The 25023-nt window shown below is 41.3% G+C and overlaps 1 protein-coding gene across 6 annotated transcripts in view; it reads right to left on the bottom strand.

The window, feature by feature from the left end:
• CNOT6 (CCR4-NOT transcription complex subunit 6) overlaps positions 1 to 22833 on the bottom strand; it is a 69510-nt gene extending 46677 nt beyond the window's left edge. The window contains exons 1-3 of one of the 6 annotated variants that reach the window (XM_049116460.1): positions 22692 to 22833; positions 21918 to 21983; positions 20920 to 21108 (exon numbers count right to left, since the gene is read on the bottom strand). The gene's annotated coding sequence lies outside the window, so the exon portion shown is untranslated. Of the gene's footprint in view, positions 1 to 14493; positions 14516 to 20919; positions 21109 to 21873; positions 21984 to 22255; positions 22275 to 22691 lie in introns of those variants that run through there. The other 5 variants (XM_025446607.3, XM_025446606.3, XM_049116462.1 and 2 more) reach the window with 5 other exon arrangements.
• Between the last annotated feature and the right edge of the window lie 2190 nt (positions 22834 to 25023).

Below are 25023 nucleotides of genomic sequence, written 5' to 3' on the forward strand. Positions count from 1 at the left end.
GTTATTTCCTTAAACCTATGTTATCAGTACATTTCAAAATATTAGGTGAAATGAAGTCTCACACCCTTGCATATCCCCCAAATTTCCTTGACCAAGTCTCACTTCACCTTATGCATTGGGATGAACCCAAATCCACTTTAGCCAACTCTCCACCTACTCTGGATAAATACAGCTGGAGAAAAACCTATCACCATGTGAACTTAAAGTGAGCCAGTCAGCACTCATTTACCTCAAGCAGACTATTTACGCTGCCAGGAAATCAACTGTAAATTCTCCTAGTCCCTTCTACACAACTTCGCTCTTCAAACCTCTAACTCGTATTCCTCCATCTTCCCTTTCTTACATCTATTTTCTCATTGAAACAGAAAACCACTGCAAGAGGCCTTTCGATGAACTCCCACCTCCACCCATTTACACTCTCTTTTAGTAGGACAAATTGCCTGCCCTCTGAACAATCAACCCCACCGCATCACCTTGCCTATTCAAAGACTTTACTTGGTGATTCTCTCCTACATCACTTTTTCCCTCTATACTAGATCTTTACCTTCAATATACATATACATGGTATTATCCCCTCTATTTAAAAGTCCTAACCCCAACTCCCCCACCAGTTATATTTTTTTTCTCATTCTCTTCACAAAAAAAATTATCCTCAGGAGTTGTATATGCTCTGTCTCCTAGTTCTCTTTTCCCAGTTATTCAAATCAGTGTGTGCTTTTAACATTCCACCAAAAACTGCCAAGAAGAAAACCAGTGACTTCATATTGTTATATCCAATGATTGTTTCTTAGACCTCCTTTTGCTTGTCCTATGATCAGTATTTGATGTAGATGATCACTCATTTGTAGACATACTTATTCACTTGGCTTCCAGGATCTTTTATCTTGGTTTTCCTTTTATCTCACTAGATTTAGTCTTTTGCTAGTTCTTTCTGCAGAGTGAGAATTAATTCCATTTACCGACAGAAACCTGAAGCCCAAAAAAGATTTAAGCAATTTAACCAGCATTTTAAGGCTGAGAAGTAGCAGTCAGGCTTTGTGTCTGATTAAAAGTTAAAGCTAGTTTCTAAGTGAAATAAGCCAATTACAAAAAAAAAAGACAAATATTGTATGATTTCATTTATATGAGGTACTAAAGTAGAACGGTAATTTCAGATTATGAAAGAATTACGGAGATGGATGGTAGTAATGGTTGCACAACATTATGAATGTATTTAATACTACTGAATGCTACACTTAAAATGGTTAAGATAGTAAATTTCAAGTGTATTTGCCACAATAAAAAAAAAAGACTGGAAAAAAGTCAAAGCAACTTTCATTATGCTTTGCTGCCTCCCTACTGATGGGAAGTAAAGCTATTTTTGAAACAGAAATGGGCTTTGATTGGGTAGTCAAAACACAGGAGGTAAAATAATCCTTAAAAGGCTGCTTGAAGAAATATAAATGGTGAGACTAATCATCAGCACAAGAAATAACACATCTATTCTTTGTTTTGTTAAATATTATTGATAAAACAAACTGTTCTCTTATATGTTAACTTCTTGAAAATAGAAACACAATGACTAAAGTTTTTCCACTGATGATACAAAATACCTAATACAGAGAGCTAGCTATGAAGTCAGAAACTGTTCCTGAATAGAGGGACAATCTGGCAAAGCAAGTGTCCTTTCTGAATGATATGAATATTTCAGTAATAACCTAGAAAATATAAAGTGTTGTGTCAGGCTACCAGAGCTTGATGAGACCAGCCCTTAAGATCACCCAAACACTATTATTCTAACTAAATTCTACTTAAAACAAAACAAAACAAAACCATCTGATCTTCATTGACTTTTCCCAATAGAATTTAACAATGGTAAGAAATTGGCTCTGTCAGGCTGAGGTTAGTATTTTGGTCTTATTATTAATCATTTGACTTCTCAGTAGATGTTGAGAAGTCTGGGGACGCCTGGGCGGCTCAGTGGTTGAGTACCTGCCTTCGGCTACAGGCATGATCCCGGAGTCCCACATCTGGCTCCCTGCCTGCTTCTCCCTCTGCCCATGTCTCTTCTCTTTCATGAATAAATAAATAAAATCTTTAGAAGAAATAAAAAAGAAGTTGAGAAGTTTGATTTATCAACCTCATGCAAGCCTACTTAGTTTTTTTTTATTTATTTATGATAGTCACACAGAGAGAGAGAGAGAGAGAGAGAGAGAGAGAGAGAGAGACATAGGCAGAGGGAGAAGCAGGCTCCATGCACCGGGAGCCTGACGTGGGACTCGATCCCGGGTCTCCAGGATCCCGCCCTGGGCCAAAGGCAGGCGCTAAACCGCTGCGCCACCCAGGGATCCCGCCTACTTAGTTTAAATCAAGGTCTAGAGTTTGATCACACTTCAGAGAATGGACAGAAGTGTTACTGAACTAAGAAATCTGAAAACCAGCTATGGACCTGGTATCATTGCACCAGAGTCATAATTTTGCCTAGGTAGCCAGCCACTCCTTTTCCTGTTTTTTCATAATGTGACATGGGTGGCCTTAAAATTCAGAGACAGGTCATTAAACTCGGATGCAGCAAGGAGATCATCTTTATTTTCCAATCCCTGAGAGTAAAGATTTGGAAGGGGGGGATTATGACAGCATATAAGAAATGATAGCATGTAAATTGTCTAATCACTATACTGTACACACTTGAAACTAATATAACTGTGTGTCAACTATAGTCAAAAAATAAAAATTAAAAAAAAAAAGGTAGCAAACTGGACAAACTTTTTCCTGGAGCAGCAAGAGGAACACATCTGCTCACTGAGCAACACCCTACTCCCACTTTTTTTTTTGGGAGTATGACAAAAACATAGCATTGGTAGAGAAAAAGATGTAAGAATGCATACAATTTAGAATGTTTCCCAAGACTTTGAAATCAACAAGCAGATCTCTCCTCTAAACAATCTGCAGTGACATACCATATTTTTATCTAAAAAGACTAAAAGGTTTCCAAAACAGACTTGAAAACTGCCAATGATTACAAAAGACTTTTAAAAATAGCTACGCCAGTCAGCAGGTATGTAGCACCTGACTTTTCATAATCCCCTATTCCTCCAATCTAATGCCAGGCGTCACTAACTGATCCTGGCAGCATAAAATCCATCCCCACTGTAAATCTCAGAGAAAGTTTTTCATTATCTTAGAATAATTATTCACCTTAAAGAAACAGAACATTATTTACCAACACAGAAAGATATGCTTTCATAATTAAACATTTTAAGAAATGGCTTAAAAATACAGAACTATAACCATTGTGGGAAAGTTAGTGTTGCAAAGCAGAGTTACGAACCACAACATAACTAATAAAACTATCCTGGAGCATTTAAACTAAGAGTACTCTATCTGCATAGCACAAACTTAGAAAAACTGTCATCTTAATAGGGAAAAAAAAAATTTGGAATCCACATATTCTCTACCCTACAATTCCAGAAATGCTGTGTATGTGTGTGTATAGATGTAGTGAGGGGGCTATGAGAGGAATCATAAGGAGGGTTTATAAGGGATTTTATCAGAATCTAAGGTAGAGAGAAAAAACAACTAAAGAAGCAGACTAGAATAATACCTTCACAAAGGTCCTTGCAAAAAGTTCTACAACATCTCACAGCTCCAGCTCTAGATTCCTAGATCCCTAGTTACAGCCTTTTATAGTAAATCAAATTTAACCATTCTTTGGCTAAGACTGGAACAGCCACTGGAGACAGGGACATAAGGAAAGGGATAGGAGACTCTGGTCTATTTTTCTGCCAGGAATCAACTTATACTCACAATCAAAATTGGGGACAACCAAATATCTGAATGTTCCCCATGGGAAAAGAGTGTGTAACTACAAAAACTGTCAATTGGGAGCTGAAATCCACTAATCATAATGTTCCATAGTCAAAAGGTGTGCCAACAGCCTGCCTCTCCCAATCCATACCTAATCTTCAATCTGAGGGGAAACCAACAGAAGTGCCTAAGAACCCACCCATGCCACATCTGAATAAAAAGCAAGTCAATACTGACTGGTCAAACATAAGTGTAACACACAGCACAATGATCATATAAAATCACTACTACAAGAGAAAATAGAAAAAAAAAATAGAAAAAGAAATAGAAAATAGAAATAGAAAAATATTCTGCAAAAAATTGTTTCTTGTGCTTAAAGAAGCTAAAGAAAACATGATGAACAAAAATTACAAATAAAGAAGTCAACTATGGGACAACACAAACTGAAATAAAAAGAGTACAGATCTATCAGGGGAAGAAGTATTTGAATATTAGAATCTCTAAAACAAGATTAGGCAATAAAGGAAAGTCACAGAATACATAAGCATAATTCCCACAAAAGGCAAACGTTGGCAAAACTCAAACACACTTTTTTATGGAAAAACAAGAGATGATAATGTAATATCTAAGAGAGTAATTACCTAAGTTGTAACTCAGTATACCTACCCTTTGGTATTTACCAGAGAAATAAAAAATGTACTTCCAGAAAAATACATTTATATAAATGTGAATAGTGTTATTCATAGTTGTCAAAAACTGAAAACTGAAACCATCAACAATGAAAGGAAAATCAAATTGTGATATATCCAAATACTACTTAGCAAATAAAAAAAATTCAACTACTGATACATACACATATACACATATATAGATGAATCTCAAACATTACACCGAATATAAAAAGACCCAAAAGATTCCATGTACATGAGTTTGCAGTGATAACAGTGACTGCCCTTATAGGAATTGATGAAAGTATTCAGGATCTTAAATGAGGGTGATTTATACTGATATATGTATTAATCAAACTCAAACTATACATTTAAGGTCTATATATTTCACTTTATATAAACTTTCCCTTAGCTAAAAACATTCTGAACTCAAACACTTGGTCAAGTGTGAAGACAAAAGGACATTTTCAGACAAGCAATTACCAACAACATACAACCTCATGTACTTTTCTGAATTGCTCATTACAGTATTGTTTATGATAAAAGTACAATTTAAGTGACCATTAATAAGAATGTATGGTTAAATGAGTTACTATGCAGCCATACTATGGAAAATCATGCAGATGTGAAAAGAATATTAACTACTGGTATCATACTGAGTTGTTCACCTCACAGTTTAGGATTAAGGAAATAAGAATACTTAGGTTAAAGATGTTAGGACCCAAGATTTTCAGGGTAAGAAAACATTTATAAATCAAGGAAATTAAGTGAAAACAACAAATTGACTTGAGAATATCAGTATTAACTCATGATTTTATTTCTTTAAAGATTCTATTATTGATTTGAGACAGAGCCCACACAATGGAGGGACAGAGGAAGAAGACAAACACGCTCTGTGCTCAGACAGGAGCTCGATCTCAGGACCCTGAGATCACGACCTGAGCCAAAATCAAGAGTTGGACACTTAATGAACTCTGCCACCCAGGCGCCCCTGAACTCATTACTTTAAATTTGTTTTTAACTACACACTGACATGTTCTAGAAATATTATTTTTCTGGAATAATAACACCCCTAATCCTCAGTTTTGACCTCTACTAACAAGAAAGCAAAGTTCTTTGTGTAAAATGGCCAATCACAAGTTTGGGGCAGGAAATGTATAAAATGTGTAAAGCCTGACACATCCTTTAGTGCCGAGAACACAAGTCAATATGACACAGGAGCCAGCTAAAAGGGGTCCTCACTGGCTGAAGCTGTGACAATTTGAGCAAAAAGAATCATAATTATAATGGAATGAAATACACTGAATCCAAAACTTTTGAATAACATGATCATTATTAGTGCTGCAGAAAACAGAGCAAGCAGGATTAGTAGCAGAAGGAAACTACAGCACTAATCAAGACATAAAAAAAAGCAAGAGGGGAGGGGAGAAGGGAGGAAAGAAAAAGCCATAATAGGTGCATGTCAGCCACCATCTGAGGCAGCTTTTAAACTAAGAAAACTGGTAACTAAAGAGAAATATTTGAGTGTTCATCTTTTCAGCGGGTACCACATTTCTGGTGACCACACAGCTCCAGTCGAACAATAGTCCTGCTTTACAAAAGAATGACAACTAATAAATGAAGAATGAAAATTAAAAAAAAAAAAAAAAAGCAACATCATTTTGTAATTCCTTTTCTGGGCAAGGATTACAAATTGTGTTAAAACCATTATATGAATCACTGGCAGTGGTGTAATGCTAAAGTAATACCATCACCCAAACTGTTTTCTGATTGTAAGATAGAAAATGTTCAAAGGAGGAATAAAAGGTTACCTGCTTCATTAATTTTCGCAACACTAACCAGATACTGAGTTTCTCAATAAAACGACATCACAGAACATGAAGTACACATCAGCAGGTTTACCTTAAGAACTAGAGGAATTGACCAGATGACACCAAGGAAAAAATAAGACAAAACGAGAATGCAGGATCCTGCAAGATAACTGGTCTGCTGCCTTCAACAAGCTGGACTACTTTAGATTTAAAGAGAATTAAGGGATATAATCAGGTGCAATAAATGGTCCCTATATAGCATCTACAAATCAGCAATGAAAGACATTTTGTGAACAGCTGGAAAAACATTTAATACCCAGTTCATATTTAAAATATTAATGAGAAATTATGAAATCATGTTATTTTGGCTATATATAAAAATGTTTGTTAAAAGGCACTCTGAAGTTAAAGAATTTATTTTAATTATATTGGCCAGATCTTTTTCAAGGAAATGGGAGTTACAGCCATTCTCAACTGACAAAATAAAATGCTAAATTTAACATCTCTCTTTTCCCTTTTACATTTTCTCCTCCATTCTTTATGTTTTATTTCTTTCTCAAACATGAAGGAGGAAAAAAAGGAGAAGGACAGAGGAAAGGAAGGAAGGGAACCAGGAAGAAATAAACTCATGTCCAGAAAAACCCTTTTATTCAACTCAACAGGCTCCTCTCAGAGCTACAAGTTAGAGTATACAGTTGACCCCTGAGCAACATAGTTGAAAATCCACATGTAACTTCTGACTCCTCGAAAACTACTAAGAGCCTACTGTCATCTGTAAGCCTTACTGAGAACATAAACATATAACACATATTTGGTATGTTGTATGTAGTATACTGTATTCTTACAATAAAGTAAACTAGAGAAAATGTTAAGAAAATCGTAAGAGAAAATACAGTTACATAACTGTACTGTAAAAAAAAAATCCACATATAAATAAACCTATGCAATTGAAACCCAGTATTGTTCAAGAGTCAATTATATATTTTTAAAAGATTTATTTATCCATGAGACACAGACTGAGAAAGAGAGAGGCAGACACAGGCAGAGGGAAAAGCTGGCTCCCTGCAGGAAGCCCGATGTGGGACTCGATTCCGGGATCACAACCTGAACCGAAGGGCAGCGCCCAACTGCTGAACCATCCAGGCATCGTCCCAAGAGTCAATTATATGAAGATGTAGTGACACTAACCTTAGTGTCAATTTATTTCTTCCAATCCAATTTTTCACTAAATCCAATGATTTTTACCTCTTTAGGATTTCTAAATCTCTCTTCACCATTTTCACTGCTACTGGTTCATTTTGCCCCTCGTCATTTCTCAGCTTCAAGTATTAAACAATATCCTCTACATCTACCTTCCAGAGTCCCAGAAGGAGTCCGTCCACTCTCCTGCTTAAACTAAGATGGTCCATCTGCCTAAAGTCCAAACTTCAAAGTCCTTTACAATCTACACTTAGCCAACCACGTTTTCACCTTTCTTCATCCACTTACACACATGCCACCCTATAAGGTCCTAAATTGATTAGAGCAAACCTACTTCTAAGGTGTAGTTTCTCAGTATGTGCTAATCCTTTCACCAAACAAGCTTCACCTTAAACTCCTACTCCACCAAGCTGACAAGCAAACTCAAGCCATGTGGTGGAGCCTTTGTAAGCTCTTCCCAACAAAAGCACACATTCACCATTTCCCCTCCCCTGCACACGGGACATTTACTCCAGCATCTATCACCCCACAAGGTTGGCATCGCCCAGGGTCTCGTCAGCTCTAGCACATTACACTAATGACCTGGACTAAACATTCTTTCTCTCATGATCCAGAAGCAGGTTTTCCTAGAAGAGAAATCCAAAAGCAACTAAGCACATCTGAATTATGCTTCATTAGCTAGCTTTCTCTACAGAATCATTCATTCAACAAATATTTTCTAATCACCTTCTATGTGCCAAGTACTCTGCCAGGTGCTAGGAATAAAGAATAAATAAGAAATATGTGATTGTGGAGCTTAATCCACTAAGGGAGCAAACAAAAGTTTCACAACCATGTATGTAATTACACTGCATCCCTCATTTTTATAGGCATTACTTTCATTAAGTGTACCTGTATCTAAGATCTTTACCTGCCTTTTTCCAACTAATATAATGGCCTCTTATATTTGGAATGTATGCCTTAAAATTACAACTAACCTAGGTACCACTCTCAAATTCTTCTTCCTCAAGTTGAGTTTTCATTACACTTTTGCAAAATTTAGGAAAAAGAGCTATTCTTTGTAAAGAACTGGAAAGTCGTCTGGAATGATTTCTGGTCCTATATACAAGCTTAAAACTATGATTCTATGGCACCCTCTCTCCCATCACTGGCCCTCCCTCAACTTTCCACTGCTTAGAAAATATTCAAACATCTTAGTTTAGAATTTAAAATACTTACTTTCCAGACGTTATTCCAGTACTATTCTTTCAATACAACTGGCAGACAACTGCCATCCTTCAAATATACTCCACTATCTTCCTTCTATTCCCCAATTATTACAAAAACACCAAGCCGTTACATGAATGCCACAAAAAAACAACTCCAACAAAAACAACAAAACAAAAACCTCAAATAAACAGGGCAGCCCCGGTGGCTCAGCAGTTTAACGCCGCCTTCAGCCCAGGGCATGATCCTTAGAGGCCCAGGATCGAGTCCCGCGTCGGGCTCCAGGCATGGAGCCTGCTTCTCCCTCTGCCTGTGTCTCTGCCTCTCTCTCTCTCTCTGTCTATCATGAACAAATAAATAAATAAATCTTTAAAAAAAAAAGATAAAAAAAAAAAAAAACTCAAACCAAGAAAAAACTCCCCTCTGATTATAATCCAAACAATTTATCCACAGGTACACTGAAAAATTGTGCATAACAATAAATACAAGTTTAACCTGGATTCTGTTCCTACCAAGGCATGTATGACATTTAAAATGTTATATAAACGGGATCCCTGGGTGGCGCTGCAGTTTAGCGCCTGCCTTTGGCCCAGGGCGTGATCCTGGAGACCCCGGATCGAGTCCCACGTCGGGCTCCCGGTGCATGGAGCCTGCTTCTCCCTCTGCCTGTGTCTCTGCCTCTCTCTCTCTCTCTCTCTGTGTGACTATCATAAATAAAAAATTTTTAAAAAAGTTATATAAACACAGTAACACAATAATTTGATACCTTAAAAAAACAAAAACTCTGAAATTTTATTTTTTTTAAAGATTTTTATTTATTTATTCATGAGAGACACACAGAGAGAGAGGCAGAGACACAGGCAGAGGGAGAAGCAGGACATACAGGGAGCCTGACATGGGACTCGATCCTGGGTCTCCAGGATCAGGCCCTGGGCTGAAGGCAGCACTAAACCGCTGAGCCACCCAGGCTGCCCAAAACTCTGAAATTTTAAATTAATAGTAATTATGGCTGAGATGGCAGGCCTAACCACACCCTGTAAATTACTTACCTTCTGTTTTTTCCAGGTTTATTAGTTGAATTCTAAACATGAAAAACATTGGACTCTCTGTTAATAAAAGCCACCAGCCCCCTTGTACTAGATTCTTAAGTCTCCTTTAGACCTGCTACAGCTCACTTTAAACCTCAATCATTCTGACTCTCAATGTCATCACTATTCGTTTTCTTTTTCCACCATGACTGATTAAAAGTTCACACAGACAATAAACCTCATTCAGGAGCTGTCCTTAGCGGCAAAACTACCACCACCACGTCTAGTTTCACTGTGGCCAACCAAGCATTTAAAAACCTCTGCAAAAAAAATAATAATAATAAAAATTAAAAAAATAAATAAAAACCTCTGCAAAAGAGGACTATCCTAATCCAAAAAGCAAACTTAACTCCTAACTGTAGATCTGTAGAGTTCAAGGGCTACTCTCATAAATAACTAATGATACTACTGCAGGTATCTTACAACTCATGATAATTTCTCAAACAGGTATCTGAATTGGAGAGAGAGAATAAAAAGCTAGTGGAAAAAAACAAGGTACCCAAAGGATCTTACTAAAAACTGAAATTGTCATCTTGGTCTACTAACCTGCCCTTCCTCTATGATCCCCACCTCAGTTTTCAAAGCCAGAAACAGGAGTACAATCCTTAACTTTTTCCCACCCAACCCCAGCCTTCACATCCAGTCCCCCAACCCATTTTAACCTCCTAAATCTTCCTCTCAATTGCCTGCCTCAATTTCCTAGGCTCTTTCTTCCCTGAGATATGAGCTAACCCAACAGTCTCAGATCCATGTTCTTCTGCTGTCCCTCAGCTCAAATGCAGCCTAAACACCACCCAGTGTGACCTCCTAAAAATACAAGTACTTACCTCCAGGTCCTAAAACCACATCTCCTTCATCTTTGTACCCGTAGACTGATACTGTGCCTGACATAAAGGAGGCTTAAAAATGTGTTGAACTACACAGAGGAGACCCACACTCATTTTAAAAACAGTTTTTTGACCCAACCCCTGCATGCCTCTCCAGTCTTATCCAATTCCCATTTACCTCTCACCACACTCCAGGCTTTAGCATACGCTGTTGCTTCTGCCTGAAATGCTGTTCTCCTCCCCTCCAGATACCTTAGGGATTCTAGGCATCTTCAAATGCCAATCAGATATCCAACTTCAAAAAGGTTCTTCTCCCCTATCCCTCCCAAACACAGGAGCTTATCATTCCCTGCTTTGAGCTATTCCGAACCTTGAAGATATTTCTATAAGAGTATCTTTAACTCCACCCTATTTTTTTTTAACATCTCACCTACTCTAATACAGCTCCTTGTATTTATATTTTAAATATTTTTATCTCTTCAGAGCCTGGCAAATAATAAGTTCTTGATGAGTAATTTTAAGCAAATAATTCTTTGAATTTGAATTTTAATTCAAATAATTCAAGAAGATGTGATAGTTAAAAAAAAAAAAAGTGCAATATTTTGTAAGAGACAGGTGTATCAACAGAAGCAGTGCCAATTTTACCAGCAATAAGAAAAACTAATACCTAGGCTTCTAATCTTGAAGGCAAAATCTAGAAAAATCAGACAGAAAGGACCAAAAACTGAGAATACTGGTTCTAGGATAGCCTAGGATAAGAATCAAGGAGACAAACTTAAGGTTGAATTGTATAAACATAACCTTAGTGACATGCTCTAGCAAAATATGGGCAAATCCCGAACAAATGGGGGTAAGGGCAAAACTGCTGCAAGCCTATCTGCCACAGGGCACTAGGCAGGAACAACCAATGTTATTTGAGCATTTAATTCTCGTGACAGGGCTATGCAGCCCTTTCATGTACATTATATCATTTAACCCTCAGGACTCCTGCAAATAAATACTATCATTCTCCTTACAAACACAGGGAAGGTCCAGAGAATAATTTACTTGCTTGTGGTCACAGAGATTCTAGTGGCACAACTATGATTTAAATCCAAGTTTGATCCACAAGTCTGTGCTCTCAACCATTAGTCATTTACCTGTATTATTCTCAATTTAATTCTCAAAGCAACCCATAAGGTAGATGCTATCCTCATTTTATTTTAAATTAAGACATAGGGTTTAAATAATTTGCTCAAGGTCACACACACTTGGTAAGTAATAGAGCTGGGGGTTTGAACCTAGTAAAATCTAGCCACAAAGCCCCCTCACCAACTCTAGAATTCTATCACTGATAAAGCCAAGATCTCATGTTCCATCTCCAAATATTGTATTGCTGAGACCATAAGCCCTCCAGTTTCCTTCTCAGACGTATCATCTTCCAGAGCTAGTCCACACCTGCCTTCTTTACTCCCAAACTCTGCCTAATACTCTAAGACAGAAGAGGTCAAACACTATCATCTCAGGATGCTTACACAGTCTTAAAATTCACAAGTACCTCAAAGAGCTTTCATCTATGTGGGTTATACCTGTCAACATTTGCTGTCCTAGAAACCAGAACTAAGAAAATTCAAAATATCCATTAACTTGTTATATATAATAAATCTACCATATGTTAACAATTTATGAGAACTATTTTCAAAAACAAAGTAAAATTTCATGAAAAGAATGACACTGTCTTACATTGTTGCAAATCTCTTTAATGTATGACATACTTAAAGATAGCTGGATTTGCACATCTACTCTGAATCTGATCAGATATCACACATCATTTTTTTTGGCTTCTGGAAAAGTCCACTGTACACGTGTAAGACAGTAAGAATGAAAAAGACAAATACCATCTTAGTAATATCTCTAAGAACTATAGCCAACTCCTCCTCCCCCCAAAATCACATACACAATTTCCTTAATAAATCCTTAAGTAGTACAAAAATAAGTTTCAGGACAAATTGGTTTAACTAAAATTTCCAATCAGTAAGACCTCTTTGGGGCACCTCGGTGGCTCAGTGGTTGAGCATCTGCCTTTGGCTTAAGTCATAATCCCAGGGTCCTGGGATCGAGTCCCACCCACATGGCCCTCATAAAGCGCTTGGGATCGAGTCCCACATGGCCCTCATAAAGTCCCTCATAAAGTCCCTCATAATCCCAGGGTCCTGGGATCGAGTCCTCCCAAGGCCCATGTCTCTGCCTCTGTGTCTCTCATGAGTAAATAAATAAAATCTTAAAAAAAAAAAAAAAAAAAAAAAAAAAGGTCTCCTTGAAAACAGGGATCTTGAAATTATGGTAAAATATTCCTCCAAAAACACAGCTGAACAGCAGGATGTAGCAGTCAATACCAATCTCTAAAAGGAAAAGACTGGCAAACCCATCTGTATCCACAGTGCCCAACCCAGAACAGACCGCCTGTAACAGACGGACTACACTGCTGTTAAAACACAATTCTAACCATGTGCATGTGCCCAATAACACATGAATGAATACAGAGAGTAGTACACAGAAGTTTCCTATGTGATAACCTCAAGAAGCCACCAATTTTAAAGGCCAAAACGGTTCAAATTCTAGCAATTTCATTCCACCCAATAAATTAACTCAAAATACAACCATAAAGACACCAAGTATAGGCCACTCACAAATTTCAACCCAAAATAAATACAAATATTTGCTAGGTTAGATTTTTATCTTCTACATTTGAAGTCAAACATAAAGTACAGAACAACATACTAAGACAAATGTGATCTGCCATCTAATCAGCAAAAACTGAGTGTTCACTTAATACGGTGTTAAGTCAAAACCATGATTTGTGTGGTAAAACCTCACCAAGATCAAAAAGATAAGACAAGTGACGCCATCAATCCTAAGTGTGCTCCTTAGCATGAGATTACCAACAACCATCCGGTTTACAGCTTCGGCACCAAATAACAGCTGATGGAAGCGAACAGAAATCTTTTCATTTCTCTATTTTTTTTTTTTTCAGATTTTCCATAATCCATTTGCTTCTCCCTCTCTTTACAATGACTTGTAATAGTATAGCTACCACTATTTAGTGAAGATTTGGGGCTCTTGAGGCACTCAATATTTATTCTAGCTGCTAATTCATAAATACAATCACTTGGGAGGTTTTAACCCACTCATTCTTTTTTTCCTCTTAAAGAAAATTATTGGGGATCCCTGGGTGGCTCAGCAATTTGGCGCCTGCCTCCCTTTGGCTCAGGGCGTGATCCTCGAGTCCTGGGACCGAGTCCCACGTCAGGCTCCTGGCATGGAGCTTGCTTCTCCCTCTGCCTGTGTTTCTGCCTGTCTTTCATGAATAAATAAAATCTTAAAAAATAAAAAAATAAAAGAAAATTATTCATGATATTGACCTTACAAATCATCAAGAAGCCTTTAATAACACTAGAATATTGCTCTAAAACTACTGAACGATGTTTCAGAAGCTTTGGAAAGAAATCTAGCGCAACTCTGTCCAAATGGAGTTCCACTATACACGGCTTTTTTGACAGCATATGTGATTGCCTTTTCCTAAAACAGTTGAAATGCTTTAAAAAACTGGATTTTGGACCAGCATGAATAGTATTCTTATGTGGACTTTCATGAGGTTTTTTATTTATAACCTAAAACAGAATCAAAAATAATAAGAATCTGCCAAGCAGCTCTATTTTATCAACATGATTAGCCACCAGTGTAAATGGTTATAAGTTTGGGGCAGCAACTGTGTCTCCCTGTATTTTTCAAATCTGTATCAAAGGTCCATTCCAAGCCACAGCACCATGAGTGTGTGTCAGGACAGAAGTGGGGGAAGTACAGTGAAATTAAGAACACAAACTAGAGTCAAACAGACCTATCTCAAGAAAGATGTGTTTACATTCACCTTTAAGATTAAAGCTTCCTTGGGATCCCTGGGTGGCACAGCGGTTTGGCGCCTGCCTTTGGTCCAGGGCGCGATCCTGGAGACCCTGGATCGAATCCCACATCGGGCTCCCGGTGGATGGAGCCTGCTTCTCCCTCTGCCTGTGTCTCTGCCTCTCTCTCTCTCTGTGACTATCATAAATAAATAAAAAAAAATTAAAAAAAAAAAAAGATTAAAGCTTCCTCATTTACAAAGAAGCTATCTATCTCACAATTTTGGTATGACGATTAAATAAGATAACACATGTAAAGCACAATGTCTTGTACATTAGTAGCATTCAACAAAGCTATTTTTTCCCTGTGACTACAAATCCCTAAGTCTGAGTTTCTCTAGTTTCCCTAAAATTAGAAACCAAATGGTAATTCTTTAAATGTCCCAAATAAAGTACGGTTTTCACTTTCAACAATTTTAAATGAAAATATATGAAAAGCTGTTGGTCCACAAAACATGGCAGTTGGCTTCATCAGATACTGCTTTATGATGCTGTGGTATTTACATAGAACTAACTATACCATCTTGTGAAAGAAAAAAACTGCCCCCCAAAAAGCTCAGTGCAAATAATATTTTTGACTTAACGTGAATTCATCTTCATTTCTTCTTGGTCTTTAATTATCAGGGACTCCTCTAATACCCTTTTTCATCTATCCCACTCACACGTCCCCCACTCAAAATCTGCCTAGTTAAAAAAATCTATATACAACAGCTAGATGAATGGAGAGAATCACCTGTAATGCTCTTTTTTGGATAAAAGATCACGGATTAATTTCTGCTTGGCTAGATCTCCACATGCTTACTTTTTAAGGTATATTTTTGTAGCAAATGACTTTGAAAGAAAATGACTAAGCCTAATGATTCCTTCTCTCTCTTTTTTTTTTTTAAGATTTTTATTTATTTATTCATGAGAGATAGATAGAGAGGCAGAGACACAGGCAGAGGGAGAAGCGGGCTCCATGCAAGGAGCCCGATGTGGGGAACCCATCCCAGGTATCCAGGATCACGCCCTAGGCCGAGCTAAACCGCTGCGCCATCCAGGGATCCCTAATGATTCCTTCTTTGATACTATTCTACATTTAGGGGCACCTGGGTGGCTCAGTTGGTTAAGTGACCAACTCCTGATTTTTAGCTCAGGTCATGATCTCAGAGTGAAGGGATCTAGCCCTGTGTGGGCTCTGTGCTCAAAGGGGAGTTGGCTTCAAAGTTCTCTCTCCCTCTCTCTCTCTGCCCCTTCCTCACACTCTTACTTGCACTCCCTCTCTCTAAACCAAAATAATAATAATAAAATAAAAATAAAAGTGCATCAGACACTTCGTTCAACTCTGGACTATTGAGCACAGGACAAACACAAACCTAGCAAGGGGTATGAAAAGCAAATGTTAGTCTTCCAGTAATTTAAGACTGAAAGTTCTAACATTATGATTTTACATCAGATCTACCTCCAATGAGGAAAATTTTCTTGTTTTTGAAATCACAAAGAAAATACCTTCATGTGACCAAACAAAGTCAATCATTTCAGCCAATCATATCAGGGAAAAGCCTTAAAAAAAAAAAAAAAAAAAAATATATATATATATATATATATATATACATTAGAAATTCATTTCCTCGGTTTTGGACTTAAAGAAAACATAAGACTGAAAAATAATATAGGTGTCGACCTTCTCTCAATCCCGTCTCTTCTTTAAACTATTACCTTCTTTCCCTCTTTTCCACTTTAAGTTTTTCAAACAGCAGTCTATAAACTTTTTCTTAACCTCCCACTTGCTCAAAACCTAACCTAGAGTCTGACTCCCACGCTCCCAAGTCTCAGAAAAATTTTCTCTGCTTATATTCACCTAACCGCCAAATCCTAAACCATTCTCAGAGCTCATCCTATCCTAAACCTGGCCATCACTAGTCACCACTGAAAACACCCTCTTGGAGACAGAACGTAAAGACTGCTAACTCTGGGAAACGCACTAGGGGTGGTAGAAGGGGAGGAGGGCGGGGGGTGGGAGTGAATGGGTGACGGGCACTGGGTGTTATTCTGTATGTTAGTAAATTGAACACCAATAAAAAATAAATTAAAAAAAAAAAAAAAGAAAGAAAACACCCTCTTGCTCAGCGCTTCTACTTCTCTTAGCATCTGTAATTTTGCTCTCTCCTATTCTCCTATCTCTTTAATCATTTTATTGCAGTCCTGTCCAAAATGTAATATTGGCTGTTTCTTTTCTTTTTTTTTTATATTGGCTGTTTCTAAGGGTTCCCTTGGTCCTCTCCTTTTCCTTTTCTATATTAACGTGAGCTCCATGAGTAAGTTTCACACTTACATGTACTTTCATTCTCAGCACATGCCAAAATGCTCAACTGATTCTCAAATGGGAACCCTACCACCCCAAAAAGGTGAAAAGCATTTGTTCATACACTCTTCCCAAGTGATGCTCTAAGTTCCAACACTAACTATATAGTTGTCAAATCTATAAAATCCCTAAGCACTCTCTGGTCCAGATAATACTTATTAGACATACCTACCTAAATATCCAGCAGGCCATGTGAAACTGAAGAATCAAAAGCAAGCCATTCCACTTTCCTTGTCTAAACCTGCTCTTCTTCCTCTACTTCCCAAGTTAAACCATACCAAGTTATCCAAGCTAAAAAACTTCTGAATGGTACACTATTTTTATAACTCATCGCTAATCTATCCCTAATTCTGTTATCTTTCAAATTTATCTGATCCTTTAAAAAAAAAAGATTTTATTTATTCATTCATGAGAGACACAGAGAAAGAGGCAAAGACATAGGGAGAGGGAGAAGCAGGCTCCCTATGGGGAGCCCGATGTGGGACTGGATCCAGGGACCCCAGGATCACGACCTGAGCCGAAGGCAGACACTCAGCCACTGAGCCACCCAGGTGCCCCAAATTTATCTTATTCTTTTCCAGCTCCTATTATGTCCTTGACCTCTCACAAGGACTTAAATGAACTCTCTGACCTCAGTTTCTTGACCCCTTTCATCTAACCTCCACATTTTTACTATGTGTCTCCTAAAAAAGCGTGTCACAATTCCCCCACTCCTATCCAGTTAACCTCTCAATGGATCCCCATTATAGACAGACAGAAGTCCTAACATTTAAAGAAAAAGCCTAAGACTATTCACTGACTGTTTCTGGCCAACCCTCCTGTCCTCATCATTGCATCTTGTTTCACAGTCCAAGTTGTATGTAACCTCACTTTGCACATGCTTCCCCTTCTCCAGGAAAAGTCCTACTCAGCCTGACAAGTGCCTATTCACCCTTCAAAACTCGCCTCAAAGACCTCTAAGATGACTCCATCAAGTTTCCCAAACAAAATTAGCTATTCCGGGATCCCTGGGTGGCTCAGAGGTTTGGCGCCTGCCTTCGGCCCAGGGCATGATCCTGGAAACCCCGGATCGAGTCCCACATCAGGCTCCCTGCATGAAGCCTGCTTCTCCCTCTGCCTGTGTCTCTGCCTCTCTCTCTCTGTATGTCTCTCATGAATAAATAAATCTTAAAAAAAAAAAAATCAGCTGTTCCTTCCTCAGTATGGCCCAAATGCTTTGTATATTCCTCATTACTGTATAATCTGATGAGTGCTTTATTGGTTCATTCGTCTTTATACCCCACCATAAATCCACTTGGGACAAAAGACCATAAGCCCCATAAGGATAGCAAATCTATACATGGCGCCTGACATATGGGTGTTTGAGTATTTTTGGAACCAAGTTTTAGTACTATTTTAAAATGCTGTATTCACGTATAATTAGTTCTGCTATATTGCTTGTTCTGAAATGTGAATTCGTTCCAATGTGATTGATATATCAGGGAATGTGAGCACAAAGTGAAATCCTCATTTGCATACCATTTATCTGCATCTAATGCACTAGATGAAGGTAGAAAACTGCACCTAGCTGAAATGAGCTGTGCAGAAACAAACAAAACACACATACCTCAAACACTATCTGCCCCATGAGTTCGCTATGTGTGTGATAAGCCACACCCACCCACCCATATCTGGTGTTACTCTAACATTCCATGTTAACCTTCAGGTAACCATGTAACCATGTTACCATTCAGGTAACCTGCCTTCTACCATTTCACAGAAACTCACAAGCAGCAAACCTTTCCATGCCCGTCTCCACAAGCAAAACTTTCTCAATGTAAAGTGTCCCATTTATTACAGCATTTATATATTCATTCCTTAACCATTTCACATGTCTAAAACCGTGTTACCATTTTCATCAGGTTTATTTTTAACAATAAGCCACTAAGTTTTTTAGTGTTGTGTTTTGATTTCATTTTTTCCTTTGGGCCTATAGTTTTTACTGCACAATTTTGCATAGCATGGTAACTTTCATGAACCTCTATGCTGCTTCACAGCAGAGTGGGCTACATAAACTATCAGCTCTATGATGAACTCTTAGACTTTAAGAAAATTTCAATATTCCAACTGCAGTAAGTTACTGGAGAGAAAATTCTGGCCTCCCACAAGATTCACATACATACAGCCCATGTCCCAGCAGACTATTAGGACAGTCACAACCTTTAAACTTGGTGTCCCTCACTTCTAGTGAGCAGAGGGTGGTTTTCTCCAGCTTAAGCTCTACAGTCTGCCTAAGCCTAGCTCAAAAAACAAATGCCCGAAATTTCAAGTGTACCATTTTATGGGTTTCATCATTTTGACTGCTTTTAACTTCTAAAACATCCTGACATTTTGATTTCAAATAACTCTCTGTTATAAGGCAATTGGCCAAACCCTCAAGTTCGTTATATAAGGAACACAACAGACACTATACCCAGGTTAAAAAGATTGAGAGTCACTAACTCCATACTGTCTCAAAAGTGACTTTATATTTTATATGTAGGGCCTCCACTAAATCCTCCACACTAGATGTCAAAGTGGTCTATTAAATCACCTTGCTCCCCTAATAAAAATATTTCGGCTCCTCCCTTTTGGGATAAAGATAAACTTCATGTTTAGTTGAGCAAACACCGTCCTTCAAAACCTAGGACACACACCTATCCAGTCACTCTCTTGTTCTAGTACACCTCACTACTGGCCTTACCCCAACTCTTGTCATCTCAGTACACTCACCACTCTCTTCTATTTAAAATGATCCCCTCTCCCTAGTTTGACAAACATCTATTCCAGGTCATTTTCTGTAAAGCTGCTCACACGTCTTCCACAAATTTAATGATCCTTTCTTCTATTCTCTCATTGCACTATGTACACCTTCTATGCCTATAGACTACATGGCAAAAACTGCGTAGAATTCATTTTTGAATTCTCTGAGTCCAACGCTGTACCCAGAATATGCTATTCCTTGACACATAAATGAAGTTATCAAGAAAATACAGATGGATGAAGGAGAGGTAAAGGCCAGAGAAGCGGTAAGGTTAAGGCAACGTATGTATAAGTCCCCATTTTGGACACAAGTAACTTTCTCCTCTTTAATATTTGTTCAAATACTAAAATATGATGCATTCCACTGTACTCTAATGCACCAGGCTCTGTATACATAAGTTTACAGTTTATTCAGTATTTCTTAATTTCATATAGCATTTTCTTAATCACACTTTGTTGTAAAATGGCTACCTTGGTAAAGTGAGTAGCAGCCAAGTTTAAGGAAACAAGTACATCAAGATGGAAGCTAAGGATTAACACTGAAATTGGAACATTTTTCTAGACAATAACGTTAAGTTCCATTCACAACAATAAAGCGTATACAAGCACTGCATACCTACAAATCCAAGCCTTTTCTGCATTAAAATACATGTCCTTAGCTGAACCTATTTGGACCTTTCCAAAGCGATAAACACTTTAAAAGCAGAGCTTCTCAGGGGCTCATGAGTAGCTCAGTGGTTGATCCTGGGATGGAGTCCACAGGGAGTCTGCTTCTCCCTCTGTCTATGTCTCTGACTCTATGTGTTTCTCAAGAATAAATAAATAAAATCTTAAAAAAAGAAAAAAAGGAAGGGCTTCCCAACCAGTCTACTCTGCATATGGGGAAGTTGCCAGTGTGCAAATATTGGTCTCTTGCCCTTATGACCCAAGGTCTACAGCTGTGAGCACCACTGACCATTTATTCCAGTATGCCTTACATACATTATGCCTTTCATTGCACTAGGATATGAAAAACGCTTATGCTTCAAACAACGTAAGAAGGTTAACATGTACCTAGTGGAATGCCTAAGCACTGACCGAAATGTGAATTTATCACTACAAGTACAGTGGGCAAATTCCTTTAATGCCTTTATCTGCAGCAAGGACCAAGTTCTATAATCAACTTAACAGTCTGAAATTAAAAAAAAAAAAAAAAAAAAACAGTCTGAAATTTCACAAAAATTGTAGGTTCAATTTGCCACCAAGATTTAAGAAACCTGAAAACACCTACAAACCAAGTATGTATTCAAAGGGCTTCTTCAGGGATCCCTGGGGGGTGCAGCGGTTTAGCGCCTGCCTTTGGCCCAGGGCGCGATCCTGGAGACCCGGGATCGAATCCCACGTCGGGCTCCCGGTGCATGGAGCCTGCCTGCTTCTCCCTCTGCCTGTGTCTCTGCCTCTCTCTCTCTCTCTGATGTGACTATCATAAATAAATAAAAAAAAAAAATTAAAAAAAAAAAAACAAAGGGCTTCTTCATCAACATTACCACTGAGACACTTCTGAAACTATGCACGTATCAACTCTCAGAGCAAATCTTCTCAGTCTCACAAGAAAACTTGTCTTCTATTCCATTCTTGTTTTGACTACTTTAGTATCTTGTTTAACTGCAAACTGAAGAGACACAACTACCACAAATAATTTCTACCCATTAAAACACCTTCTGCCCTCCCAAAAGAACTAATCTCCAGCAAATACCACATAGACTCATGTGCTTTCCCTCTTCACTGCAAGCACGTTGGCCACGTCACTTGAACCTTTCTAGGTCTGTTTCCACAGTCATAGCTTTTCAAATATTTTGTTTAAAGCATGTTGACTAGACTAGATCACTGGTCAAAAAAATATGAAGCAATTTTAACTCTAACAGACATCACATTCTGAAGACTGTGACAACTGTTCTGACAGCAATTACAAAGAAAATCTTCAAAACCTTTTGATCTATGACCACATCAGCCCGGAAAGCCTGCAGAACTGTTCTGGAATGGCAAACCCTAGCGTCCGGTGAAAAACAATCAGTGCCATTACCCGCCGTTTTATTTTTCACTAGTTCATACTCCCTCTCTTCCTCCCTAAAATGAAATTTCCAGACACAAGAATGTAAGAAATTCCATACTAGCACTAATGAGACAACGCACCTAGAAAACAGTAAGTATGGGAACTCAAAGTCAAGCAGATTATTTAAATTACCTCAGCTCAACACAGTACACGCAAGATGGGTCAAGCAAGGGTACCTGCACAATGCTGTCATCTGCGGTAACAGTTAAAGAAAAGATCACAGGTGTTCCTTAGCAGGCTCTCTGGGGGGAAAGGGAGGGAGAAAAGTGTCAAAGAGAAAAAGTTTCCAAAGAAAATAACGACTGGTGTTTAGAAATAAAAAGGGAGACATGCGGTTGGGGTTACGGGAGGAAACTGCTTCCAGTAAGTTCTGAGCGATACCAGGAATCTCTCCGTCGGGGGCTAAGTAAGGGCCTCTGAATCAGGTCCCCGTCACTCCCGCCCACTTCCCCCCAAGTCTGCGTTCAGATGAATTCGAAAGACTTTCGGGGTAGGGGGTCAACCGCTGGTTTACCGCGTTGCGGTAACCGCGAAGCTCCACACTCCACGACGCACAATCCCACACGGCCACTCCGCCAGAGTTGCCACCCATCCCGGCCGAGAGGCGCGGACACCCGGCTCGCCGCCCGCGCCCCGCCCCCGCCCCCGCCCCCGCCCCCGGCGCGCCCCGCCCCCGCCCGCGCCCCGCCCGCGCCCCGCCCCGCCCCGCCGTCAATCAGCACCCCCCGCCCCCCGGGCTGGGCGCGGGGGCGCGGCCTGGGAGCCGGCCGGATCAGCACGGCCGCACTTCGGAGGCCCCCGACAGCCGCCGCTTCGGCCGAGCCGCGGGCTCGCCAGCCTCACAACTCAAACCGCCCGCGCCGTGGCCCCGCGCGCCGCGACCGAGCGGGCCCCGCGCGCAGCCAGTGCGGGGAGCGCGCCCGGCCGGGCCTCGGGCCCGCCGTGCTCACCTCTCGGGGTGCGCCGCCTTCCTCCGCCGCTGCCGCCGCCTCCTCCCTGTGAGTGCAGCGGGGTCTGACCTGTGGAACCACCATACCAGTCCCGCCCGCTGCTGCAGCGCCGCCGCCGCTCCGCCGCCGCCTCAGCCGCCGCTCTTTGTTCCCCCTTCGAGCGCCACCGCGTCAGCCGCCCCGACGGGCCACCGCTACGCCCTCCCGCCCTCTCGGCCTCCCGCCTCGCCCTCCGCGCTGCGCCCGCTGCCGCCCTCGCCTCCGCGCCGCCGACGCCGCCTCCACCGCCGCCGCCGCCGCCTCCTTCGCGCCCCCCTCGTTTTCATTGAAAGCAAACAAGCATCATGGCGGCGGCCCCGTCCCCCAGCCAGCGAGCACCCCGACCGCCGCCGCCGCTCCAACATCCCGGCCGCCCATTGGCCGCCGCTGCCGGGCGCGACCATTCGCCGTGCGGCGGGGGGGTCGCTCCCCAAGCCCCGCCCCCCGGCGCCCCTCCGCGCTGCGCGGCGATGGGCCGGCCCGGCGCTCTCCGGGGCCCCGCTCCCGCCCGCTCCCGCCCGCTCCCGCCCGCTCCCGCCCGCTCCCGCCCGCTCCCGCCCCGCGCGGTGTTCTGTCCCGCTGGGTCCCTGCTCTCTCCCGCCACTGCCCTCCGTTTTGCCGTCCGTCCTCTCTTCCTGGTCTGGTCTCGGGCTGTCCACTTTTGTGTGCTGTCTTCCCACCGTTTCCTCGCCTACTTCCCCTCGTTCCGCTGTCCGTTGGTGGGAATGCGGGGCGGCCCGCGACCTGACTTCAGCCGCCGCCGTGGCCTGCCCGAGGAGGCCTCCGGTCCTGAGCAGCCGCCTGCTGCTTGCCTCGAACGGGCAGGAAAAAATTAACTCGTGCCCCGTTTCGGCCCATTCACGGCCGCGCAGTACAGTAAGTAGGCTGTGGTGGAGGGGTCCCAGCCAGAGCCCCAGCCCGAGCTCTGCCTTCGGAAACCGAGCTGTCGGGCAGCCCGGGGGGCGCAGCGGGTTAGCGCCGCCTGCAGCCCGGGCCGTGACGCTGGAGCCCCGGGATCGAGTCCACGTCGGGCTCCCTGCGTGGAGCCTGCTTCTCCCGCTGCCCCTGTCCCTTGCCCCTCTCTCTCTCTGTCTCTCTCTGTCTCATGAATAAATAAATAAAATATTTTTAAAAAGAAATCAAGCTGTTGTCCTTAGGTGGCGAGGAAGGCGAGCAGAGATCACTGGGCATGGTGCTTGCTTCGGGGCACGTTCCTGACAGGTGGCTGAGACCCCGTGCTGGAGCCAGACTGTACAGAGGAATCCGGCCCCACCCTGGCCCTAGTAAGTTCCCCGTCTAGGCCGAGAGAGACGTCCAACAAACGTTCTTTAGAGGGGCATGCATGGGGAAAGGATGGCCGTCCGTCCACCTACCAAGGATAGGCAAGCAGGGATGGGTCACTGGCTCCTGGAAAAGTCAACCCTGAAGAAATAAACGGCTGTGAAATTGGTCCCGGAAATTAACAGTAGCAAAGAAGTGAGACACCCCCTCAGGGAAGATGGACTTGGGCTAGGAGGTTATGGGAAATGGATGGCTGCTTGCCGCTGAGGTGCAGAGGAGAGTAGGAAGAGCGAGGAAAAGAGGAAGGACTGAAGCTGCTGGAGTTCCGTGCTTGTTTCTCCAGCATGGCCTTGGGATGGTCCTTACCTGTATTCTTCCAAAAAGTCAAGTGACAGCCTAGTCCTCAAGTGCCAGAGGACACTGGAAGGGGCTGGGCAGCACCAAAAGCCCAGCAAGGGCGAGGGATTGATAAGACAAGTGCAGACTGACCCCTAAGCATTCCTGTCCATATGCTCCAACCCCAGACCACCAAGTACTGGCGTCCAGCTCCTGCTATTCAGTATCACCTACCTGAGGGACTGATAGCCATCTAGGTCTCTTCCCCCCACTTGAGCACTGTGCCCTAGCAACTGATGCTGTAGCCTGGACAGACAGGTGCCTTTTGGTAATTCATCCTCCTAGAGGGAGCTACTTTTTATAATTGGCACAGGGTATATGGAGAATGAGAAATCATAACGAAAAACTTAGTGCATAAGACAACTTTTTTATATCTTATGATTCTCCTGTCCAGCTAGACGGTTCTACTGGTCTCACTGGAGGTCTCTCATGCCTATACCTGAGGTGGTGGCTAGGGATTGGATGTCTGCCATCTCAGGGCCCCCCGGTGAGACCTGTATCTCTGTGTAATGTTTCATTCTGCTTTTCTGTGGCCTCTTCCTCCAGCAGGTCATTCTAGATGTCCTAGTTGGCAACCTAGCGCTCCATGAGGAAGGAAGAAGAAGCTGGCAGGCCT

Source organism: Canis lupus, chromosome 11 (assembly GCF_003254725.2).
Source record: "Canis lupus dingo isolate Sandy chromosome 11, ASM325472v2, whole genome shotgun sequence".
In the NCBI taxonomy this organism is placed as follows: domain Eukaryota; kingdom Metazoa; phylum Chordata; class Mammalia; order Carnivora; family Canidae; genus Canis; species Canis lupus.